The 10681-nt window shown below is 46.4% G+C and overlaps 2 protein-coding genes across 5 annotated transcripts in view; both read right to left on the reverse strand.

The window, feature by feature from the left end:
• GJA8 (gap junction protein alpha 8) overlaps nt 1–791 on the reverse strand; it is a 28111-nt gene extending 27320 nt beyond the window's left edge. For 3 of the 4 annotated variants that reach the window (XM_023944714.2, XM_023944707.2, XM_086884140.1), the window contains exon 1: nt 647–788. The gene's annotated coding sequence lies outside the window, so the exon portion shown is untranslated. Of the gene's footprint in view, nt 1–646 lie in introns of all 4 variants that reach the window. The other variant, XM_023944722.2, reaches the window with a different exon arrangement.
• LOC147654432 (uncharacterized) overlaps nt 1–10681 on the reverse strand; it is a 749593-nt gene that overhangs the window by 73394 nt on the left and 665518 nt on the right. The gene's annotated exons all lie outside the window — the stretch shown is intronic.

The following is a 10681-nucleotide window of genomic DNA, read 5'->3' on the forward strand; positions in this document are numbered from 1 at the left end:
ATGAAACGCCCGTAGGTTCCTCGGTGAACACTTGGGAGCTTTTTTGTTGCTCAAACATGCTGATGGACGTGTCCCCTGGTTGCTTGATGCCTGCCCACCATTCCCTCCCAGGCAGGAAATATCTGCTGCCTGAAGTGACTTCTTTCCCAGGCAAGCACTCCCATATGCCTGGAGCAGAGCTCCCAGCAGCATGCCTGGCACACACCCCACAGAGATTAGCCCCCTGCTCAGGCAAGCCCCAAGGCCTGGGAAACCTGCTGTGACTAACAGCTTGGTTAGGACTTCAGTCTTGATCCACCAGATTTTCAGGGGAAGGTGAATAAGCTCATGAGAAATTGATTTCTGTTGTGCACCCACAGTCCCTGAGCCGAGTCACAAAAAAGAAAAGGAGGTTTAACCAGATCACAGGGCAATATGTGCTGTTAGAGCAAAAACATTCTGGACCCATCCTTGCCACGGTGACCTTTAACTCCACATGGCAAGAGCAGAGACAGCCCAAGTGACCACAGACTGATAGAACTGTTTCAAAACAGCCTGGAACTCGGGAGCCTGGACCCAAACATGTACCAAGGACACCCCCACTACCTGGGCTACCACAGGTGGGGCCCAGTGGCTCAAACACTACTCTGGAGAGCAACCAACTCACCACAGCACTGCTACCAGGCTCTGACACACAGCAAAGCCCCACAACCTCTGTGAGAAGCTAAAGGACTCCCTTGTATTCCCGTGGGGCGGGTGTGGTTGGTTCAGCTGCTCCCTTTCCCAGCTGCTGCCAATGAAACCCTTACAGCAGCCTCAGCACAGACACCCAGGTCTATAAAGAAATGTTCTGTTCACCTCCAGGGCGTCCCCAGCTGTGCAAGGCTGAGCTGCATTGAGTGTTTAACCAGCCCAGCTGTGTGATCCTCTGGCACCCTGAATTCACATTCACAGAGAGAAGAGAGAGTCGCTTTTTCTTGGTGTGTGATTTTTAGAAAACACCTCCTGAGATATCCGTGCTTTTTGTTTCCTAGTTTTCATAAAGAGGCCATGGGCAAAAAGAGTCTCTCCCTTCTCCCTGAGATCCAGTACAAAAACACATCAATGCACCTCACTGGCTGTAGCAGGACAGGCAGATCCTCCTGCTCGCTCCCAGGACAGCAGGCACGTAGGGTTTAGGGTGAGAGCTTGGTGTTGGGCCAGGCCAGCCCTCCCCGTGCCATACCATGCTTGTGTTGGCAGGCACCACTTCCTGTGCTGTGAAAAACACATCTGAGGCTCCCAGGAGACTTCAGCGCTCAGGGATATCACTAAAGGGAGATGTTTCTTTCCCAGAAGAAACAGATTTCCTATATGGGAACTCTGTCATGCACTTAGATGTGGAAGCTGACCTGTTTATATTTGCACAGGGGGAAGAAGCTGTGACAGTATCTGTCAGGTGTATTGCTGCAGGGATACCTGTGAGCAACAATCAGAGACTTCGTGCAGGAAAGGCCCTGCTCAGATATCTTGTAGATGCTGTATCAGCTTAATTTGAAATAATATCTCCATTGTCTGTAATTTCTGTTTCTCTCCCCACCCCTACCCTGCTCTCTGGTTCCTGACAGGCATCCACAGCTCCTGATTCCTCTGTGCTATCGGTCCTCGAGCATTTTAGCCGAGAGCCTAGCAAGCTCCTCGTGGACTCCATGGATGGTGGCTGAAGGTCTTCTCCCAGCCCCAGGCAGGAGCAGCAAGTTTGCCAGTCTGGCAGGCTCCCTCCCAGCATTTTCACAAGCACTGGCTTACCTTGTTTGAGCTTCGGAGAGTTCAGTTTGGGGTGAAGGGTAGGTCAGCTCTTATCTCATATCTGCACACGCAAATGTAACCCTTACCAGTTCCCTCTGCAGCTCCAACAGTTCCTGCCCGGCGGCACAGCCAGCTCCACGCTCTCCCCCTCTGCTGAGGCCTTCAGTGGGAGGCAAGCAGGGCCAAGGAGCCACTAGAGATGTCCTAGGGATCCTCCCAGCCCTGAGGAAAACCCCGAAGGCCTCTGAGCTTTCTCCTCCACAGCCTTTGGTGCAGGTGAAGGAGCAGAGCCACAGTTCCCCTGCCTCACTCCAGGCTGGTGAGAGGAGCTCTCGGGCGATGCTCTGGGACGACAGGAGCTGGATGAAACCCCCAGAGAGGATCCTGCAATGCCCTGTGAGATTTAGAGATTTCAAAAGGCCTCACTGCCCCCCTTCTCCTTCTGGAAAATGTTTTTAGTGCATCTGAGGTGGATCGGAGCTATTGGATCTTGCAGTTTGTTTAAGCAAATATCACTTCTGTCAATTTTCCAAATGGCTGTTCACACACAGACTGTCTTAGCATCCTGCCAGGGCTCTAAACATTCATCTATGGAGAAAGTTTCTGGAAACCTGCACCTGCATCCCTGTCTTGCCTTCTGACCATTTTAAAACCAACCTGATAAACATGAGCCCACAAGGAAATGTGGGTGTGAAAGAGAGCCTTGCAGCTGTGTGTGACTCAGGGTGCCCTGCTCAGACCACAGTCACCTTGTCCTGACCACAGCACATCCCACTCAGCCCCAAGTGCAAACCAGCAAACCATACCCACATCCCTCACTGCTGGGGGCCACCGCAGGACAAAGACAGCAGAATTAAATGGGGGTGGTGTGGGAAGGGAATGGTGGAGCAGGCAGAGACACTTGGTCCTGTGTGTTTTCTTTCCTTACAGATAAAACTTTACCCCAGTCAGATGAGAAATCAGGAACAATGTAGGAATTTTAAAGAGGCCCGAGCTGCCACCTGACTCAGCGTCTAGGCAGGATATCGATTAGCAAGGCCATTCTTTATTCCTCTGCTATTGTTCAAGGCCGGCCTCCCTCATGACAGCAGCAGCGTGGGAACACAGCAGCTTTGGTGTTAAAAAGTGCTTTTATCACTGAGCTGAGCAGAGGGGTCTCTGGGAACCAGAGATGGTTGTGTCTGATAGTCAAGGGAACTCATTCAAGCTGAGAACCTTATTCTGGGATCTCTGAGCTCCCGAGGCACAGCAGCACCATGCAGCACATCCCCCAGCCATTGTTTCTACTGAGCTGTGTTCAGGTTCTGGTGAGTTCAGAGAGCTGCAGGAAGAACTCTGCCTGCTAAAAATTCCTGGATTTCTCCTTGAGCTGCGGTAGCTGCCGCGATGGCTGCTCCTAGCAGACCTTGTTTTTAAACAAGCCAGGTTGAGTTCTGTAACTCGTGTGGCACAGCACCGAGAACAGGCTCACCACCAAAGTCCTTATCCCTCCTCCTGAGCAGGTTTTTTGCCAGGTTTTCGCAGGGTTTTTTTGCAGGATGGGCTCCAGCCTGCACTAGCTACCACAATGATGTCAGTAGGTGAGGGCATCTGCTCCTTGTTCAACAGACCAAACATCTGTAGGGTGTTACACATCACTGCCACTTAAATTACCCAGCTGCCTGCAGCCAGCCAGCAAGACAACACAAGTCCCAGCCAAGTGAACTGACAGATACTTACACAGCTTCCTGGGAGCTCCAGGGAATAAAGAAAATCTTGGGTTTCTTGGTAATTCTCAGTGCAACACTCTTCAGTCCTTGAACACTTCTGACTTGGCTGAGTAGAGGACAAGCAATGACCAAGAACCAGGTTTTCAGCCAGCCAGGAAATTTCTAGCTGGCCATAGAGCCATACAATTGGCTCCTGATTTTATATTCTTTGTAGGTTTGTTCTTCATTTGCAAAAAAAAAAAAAATCTCATCTGTAACCACCTTATATATACATGTGGTGATCATTATTTTCCTTCCCTTAAGATAAAATGAAAGAATGAAACTCCTTCAGGTACTGACTGGACAAACATCAATATACAAATTCACTTCAAAGACACCACAAATGAAAGAGCACAGTGCACTAGGGAGTGGATCTCCAGACACAGCATGTGCTCTCTGCAGACACAAGATATTTACTCCAGCATCTAGAAATGCTCTGCAACATTGTCTGTTGTAAGAATGAAGAGTTTGGTAATAGTGTGACTGCACCAACTTTTTCTGCAAGCTTTAATGCTCCAGTTTCATTCTTTCCACAAATTTTTCACCTTCCCAAAGTTGAAAAGCAGTCAGGAATCAGCCAAGATTCTCCTCCTCCAACTGTGACAAGTGGACAACCAAGCTAAACTTAGATGTTTAATAGGTGATGGCTTCCTTCTACAAAAAGCAGAGTTAGTGTGCAAAGAGTGTTTTCCAAAGATGAGGGACACGTTGTCTCAGGACTGGCTGCCTCCTGCCAGCTTGTACTCCGTGCCCAGCACGGAGCAAGCCATGCACAGCTTGGGAATTCTGAGGCCCAGAGCTTGGCTCGCTCTGCTCATGGAGATACCACAGACACAAAAGGCTGGAATCACTTGGCTCTGCAATAGCCAACCCTAATCCAGCACCAACCTGACATCAGTCCAGAGCTACACAAAGCAGTTACTGCATCAGCTCATCAGTTTAGCAAAGGTGTTGGTTATGTCCTTATCCACTTGTTTGGGCAGCCAGGAGTTGAAGAATCCATCACCTTATCCACTACCAAAAAAGCAGTCCAATAAATTCAATTTAAAGGATTTAATTTTTCCTCTCTCCCTGGGCTCAGTGGCATGTTCGTACTTTCATTGTTTACTTTGTGAACTTCCTCCTCTTCCAAACCTTGTGTGCTCTCAGACAGTGAAGGTCCATCCAAAACTCACAAACTAATGGGACCAAGGCACAGATTCCATTCTGATCCCACTACCATCAGTACTGTTGAACAGTCAGTGTGCTCCCTGACCATTTATTCCCAGGCCAATGATGCTCTCCCAGGATGATTCAGAAAGCTGGCTTGGTGAATAACAGCTCCCACATGGACAAAAACACCCAGCTTGGGGTTTGAGGGAGGAAGGGAGGCAGAGGAAAGCCAAATGGACATAAGATGTGCCGTATCAATTGTTCTCAAGATGAGCAGAGCAGTCTCTCTTCAATATTAAGACACTGTCTTTTCTCCTCCAGCAATAAGCCTCATGTTTAGGCAATCATGCCTCTACTCATGGAGCTGCTCACAAAATGCTTCCTACAACCTTTTTTGTGAGGAGTTAAGCTTACCCTGGAGCCTGGAGCACTTAAAGATCATTACACTTCCTCTGCAGTGCAGCAGCTCGTATTCCTCCCAGGGCTTTCCGCTGCTACTGCACTGCTTCATCTCCTGGCCCTTTTAGATTACTCCATCACAGGAATCCAGGCTACAGCCCCCACAGGACTTGAGCCATGGTGCCTCAGAGCAGGGGAGATGGCTCTTTGGGACAGCCTCAGAAATCCCCTGGCACATGAAAAGAAAGATGTCAATCTACAAGGCACTTCAGCAATTGTTCCCTAAATGGCACTGGAACTTGGAGGCAAGAATAGCTTCTGTGAAACCTGGGGACAAAGTATCCTCTGCCAAAGGAGTCTCAATCACAGAACAATGTTCCAGGGAAAGCCAACAAATCTAGAATGTCTGTATCCATTTTTCAGGTCTCCTTTTTGCTGAGAAAAGCTGGCCATAAAAAAAAAGTTGATACATTTATTTCTAACCAGGAAAACCTGAGCAACCAGAACAAAAAAGGCTACTCTGACAGATATGCACCTAGAAAAGTCAATAAAATGTGTGTTAAAACATGGAAGAGACCTCCTCAATGAGCAATTTAACCCCCCCAAATTAGGAATGTTATTGATGCCATGGGACATCTGTGCCTATATATATATAACACTACTTACCAGATACATATATCTGTAGGTAGATACATTTGTACTAGTTACGATTTTGGTCATGTTCTTGTTCCTTTTCAGGTCATAAAATATATGGATATTTTAAACAGTATCTGTGCTTTGGGATATGTCCCTTTATTTTTATTTTCCTGTGTTAGACTGGCAAACTACTTCATTAATTTCCTTATTTTTACTTATTCATGATCTGTAACAAAGCTTCCTTCTCAAAGCAAGGCCACTTGGCCCCCTTAACAGCCTGATCTGAGGAATTTTTTTTAAAAAATAACACATATAATTTCTCCTTTTATTACTACTTTTCTTGAGATGCTGAAGAAATTCTCTACACTGATATCATTTACCTGTAGAGAAGATGCTGCATTGACCTTGACCTGCTGCAGACCATCTGCTCCCAACAGTTTATAATCACAGCATAATTCAGGCGGGAAGGGACATCAAGAGACTTGAACTTCTTGTCCTTTAATTTTATCAGCTGAGACCAATCTTCCTTTTTGACACTGGTTCTTCCAGCAGCCTATCTTTTACCCAGGCAGATTGAGCCCAGCCTGGATGGTGGCAGAGCTGAGGAAGGGCATAGCTCAGAAAACAAACTGTTATCACATAGAGCTGCTCTGGGTAGTAGAACAAACAGCTCCAGAGCTCTGAGGGCTTTAAGATGCCTTCAGGTAAAGAAGTGATGGGTCTTCTCTGTTGTGTCCCCATTCTCCTTCACTGCACCTCACAACCCAGTCCAGAATGAATTTCTCCATTTTATCCACACTGACTGTGTCACCAGAGTCACCACAGTTCTTCTCCAACAGCTGGAAATGCTGCAGGGCACTTCTGACCATCACCAGCTGGGATCAGACACTTGGACAGGAGCTAACAGCAGAAGAGTAAAGGAAGCAGAAGGCCCAGAAATTTCCATCTTTGGAGAACTCTGACCATTACCGAGGCCAGATAATATTAATGTTGTCATTACAGTTTCTTCATCTCCATCATCTTTTTTTTCATAGCTGAACCATCTCACAGCTTTGTTGTGCTTGGAAACAAAATGTGAGTTCCCGTGCAGACAGCACAGTGCAGATTGCCTGCACAAAGCAGGCCAGATTACCAGTCCACAGATCAGCACTGACCTCTGCATGGATTCTTCTAAGGCTGGTCTATTTGCTTATAAAGCTGCAGGCTCCTAGGTCACATCATTTTGGTAGCTGAAAGATAATTTTGCGTGGTTCCTGTGCTGGAGTTTTCACATGAGTCCATTTTTGAGGGTGGAGAATAATTCTTTTTAACTATATGAAGTAGTTTATCAAAGTATCTTTTTTAATGCAAGAATGATCAGAGTTCTGAGAGGAGGAGGAGAAATTGAAAGGATTGCTCAGGTGGCAGGAAAAGTTGTGTGACCTGCATTAGAAAGAATTTGACTGGAAGACTGGCTTGGATTTGTTTGCACCTACCAGACAGAAATGGGAGAAGAGCTTCTCTCAGAAGTATTTGGGAGAGGGTTGTAAGGAGTTCTGGAGAAAGCATCTCCTGAGGCCAGCATGGACACAGGGGCTTCAGGAGAAACATTTAAGTCAGGTTTAGATTCGCCCTAGATTGTAGCACTTTGAGTTCTCCATCTCTTAGGAATCTGATGGCATTAAGGCATCAGCCTCTACTCTCAAGGCAGCATTCCTCATGTTTTCCAAACAATTTGGGAACTGCAAATCGCTGCAGATTTCTCAGCTCAGTAATTATGGTGTTGCCTCAGCATTTTTCTATCAGGATTCTTCAAAGCCCTTTAGATTCTCTCCCCAAATGCAGCCATCCATCCTCCTCCAAGAAATCCCAGACCTTACTGATTATTACCAATAAAATTATTGATGTTGGAAATGCTGATACAGGAAGATGAGGCTATTTAGGAACATTTTACCAGATGCTGGTTGAGCGATACTGCATCATTTCATGCAGCACATCACAAAACCTCTTTCTTCCCTGCTGTGTTAAATTGTTACTTTCCCTGAGGGAGAAACATGGTTCTTCACAAATCTGGCCTGAGAGGCAAGTGGGGAAAGAGTGTGGGAATAGCAGAAAACATCAAGGATTCCCATTCCTCTATTCTCTGCTTCTTGTGAGCAATCTTGCGTGGCTTTTAACCACTGCCACTCATTTTCTGAAGTGCTCTTTCAGTGCCCACATCCTGTGGTGTCTCTGGTTTGGTGACAGCACTCCTAAATACTGAAAGCATTGTCAGAAAAATCAGTCTTGGGCTCCTCTTGGGCTGAAAGAACCAATTTACTGGTCTCCTTCAACAGGCGTAGGATAATTATAGGAAGTCCCTCTGCCACATCACATGGGTATCACATGCAAAAACCATATATCCTACTAATATGCACTGCTTAGGTATCTCTGGTTCTCACACACAGAAAGATGAATCACCCCCAGCCAGGAAAAAAAATTGCCTATTATTTTGATAGCTATTTGTTCATATCCCAATTGAACCTGAGGAGTAGATTTTAAGGAAAATAAATTTCACATTTCTCACCAAGAAGCCAAACAGAACTGCAAGATTCATAACAAGAACAATGAATTTATAGCTACATCAACTTGTTTCAATCAAGTCTAAATATTTCTTCCTTTTCCACCATTTCAAGGAAAGCAATAAACATCAGCAAGCAAACACAATCCTGTCTGACATCACTTACTGGTCAGATTTTATCCCCAGGTTTCTTGATGAGCTTGTGCAGGGGTTTTTCAACAGTGCAAGCCCATTCTGAAAACATCTGTGGGTCACTAAATCAGAGAGATAAAAGACATTAACCCACAAATGAAACACTTATGTACAGGTAGCAATTTTGGGGATAGTTTTCTCTTATGTGTCCTGTGGTCGTACTTCATCTTTGCCTCCACTTAGCATTATAAAAACAAGATGCTCCAGCATGCAAAGGACTCAGTGAGAATGCAGTGCCTGGATTTACATGGAGCAGGGCATCATACTATGTATGAGCACCAAGAGAGAATTTAAATTAAATTAAATTAAATGGGAAGCTAAGTGGGGAAAGCTCTATGTTAGGCCGCTGGCAGGACTTCAGTCCTCAAAGAACTCCCTAGCCTCCTCCCCACTCCTTGTAACTTTAAACATGAGCTTGTGGCCACCTGGAGAGCCAGCAGGGCTCCCTGTGTGGCTGTGGGGAGAAGCCAGGGCACCACTTCCTTGGCTTTGTGGCTGCAGGTGACTCATGCACGCACCTGTTTCCTCTGCAGCCTCTCACCTCTCCGGGTGGACAAGACAGGGTTTTACCAGGAAACCCAGGTGTCCAGAAAAACAATTATGGAGATTTGAACTGACCAAATCATTCACCCTTCCAGAAAGCAAAACTGGGTACAAATCTTTTCCAAGTTTTCTTCTGATAAATCTGCAGGACACCACATGCCTGGTGCATGCCTGTGAGAGGATTTGCCTTTATGCAGCCACACAGAAGTGCAGCATGAAGGAGCAGGGCTGCCTGCTTCTCTCACAGGGCTCATGGCACACTTTGGAAAGGAAAGCCCCTTAAAAAGGCATTTTCCCTGTCCCACAGCACTGCTGGGCTTGTGAGCTCTTGCACACTCATGGATATTTGGTCTTCTAGTATAAAATGCACCCTTCTAATCTGCTTGGGCCAGCAGTGCCCTCCTGGCCCCCACCATTTGCTGTGATTTACTTCACAGAAGGCTTCAGAATCCAGCCAACACACATCACAAAATTGGTGGGAAGAAATCATGATTCATGCATTTTTTTAATTAATAACGTTCTTAATTTTACCCAGGAGGTCATGCCTTGAGATTCTTTCAGACCATCACAAAAGAGAACAAGCTGGCTGGGAGCAATAAGCACCATCTGAGAATCCTCCCATAACTCAGACTGTTTACTTTTCAGTTTCACTCAACATCATCCAAGCACATGTCCCTTTTCCCTCAAATCCTTTCAGCTGTTTCTTCCTCTGAAGCTGACTTCCAGGGAAAGCTCTAGAGATCTTTGCCTTCAGAGCAGATTCACCTCCTGGTTTCTCTTCCCTCTGTGGTGAAAGTATGGAGCAGGCTGAGGTCCTCCTACCCCAAAGCTTGCTTTAGGAAGAGACACGTGCCTGTGATTCCTTCTACCTTGGCAGACTTTTCCTAAAGCCTCAAGGTTTAGAGCTGGGGGTCTTGCAGCAGCACAAGTCCTTAACTCCAGGATGGGAGAGCACATCCCAGAAACCTGGTGCCAGCACTGGCACCACGTGGCTTCATGTCACAGCCTTTTGGGGTGAGAAATCCTCCCAGCAGCCATGTGTGCAGCGGGCTAGGAACTGCTGTCATTCCAGGAGCTTCTGAGAAACCATGTTGGGTCCTGGAAGGAAAAAAACAAACATGAGTTTCAATAATCTGCAGCATTTTCCAGTCTATGACATTTGTACATGGAGGGACCTTACCCACACAGATGGCCCCAAGCTGTAACTATATCAAGTCACTCACATGACCAAGACTTTGCAGGATCTCAGCCTCAGGGGCTACCAGGAGTACAGCAGGCCTGAGAGACGGACAAAAAACTCACAGATCACATTCAGGATCAAAACACTACTCACCAGAACAAAGCACAGATTAAGTGATACCAGTCCAGATGACGCAGACCCCAAATAAGGGCAAATAAAATATTTTTCTGCTGCCAGAACACCATCATGTGATGTGGCATCTCTTCCTGCAGAGGCCGTGGAGAAGTATATCCACTATCTGCTGTCTGCCTTGGAATTGCCCCAGGAAAGCTGGTCTGGCTGGCAGTGTAGGGTGCCTAACTTCCAGACTATTAAATTACACTGCAATCAATGCAACTCAAGAATGTACTTAATTTGAAGTAAACGCCTACAGACTGTGATGAACTGGGATGCTGCATTGCTCAGCACACTTCTTTGGCTGATTTGTTCACTAAGTCAATATCTCAGAGGAAAAGAAATTACAGA

Source organism: Cyanistes caeruleus, chromosome 3 (assembly GCF_971803275.1).
Source record: "Cyanistes caeruleus chromosome 3, bCyaCae1.hap1.1, whole genome shotgun sequence".
Classification (NCBI taxonomy): Eukaryota; Metazoa; Chordata; class Aves; order Passeriformes; family Paridae; genus Cyanistes; species Cyanistes caeruleus.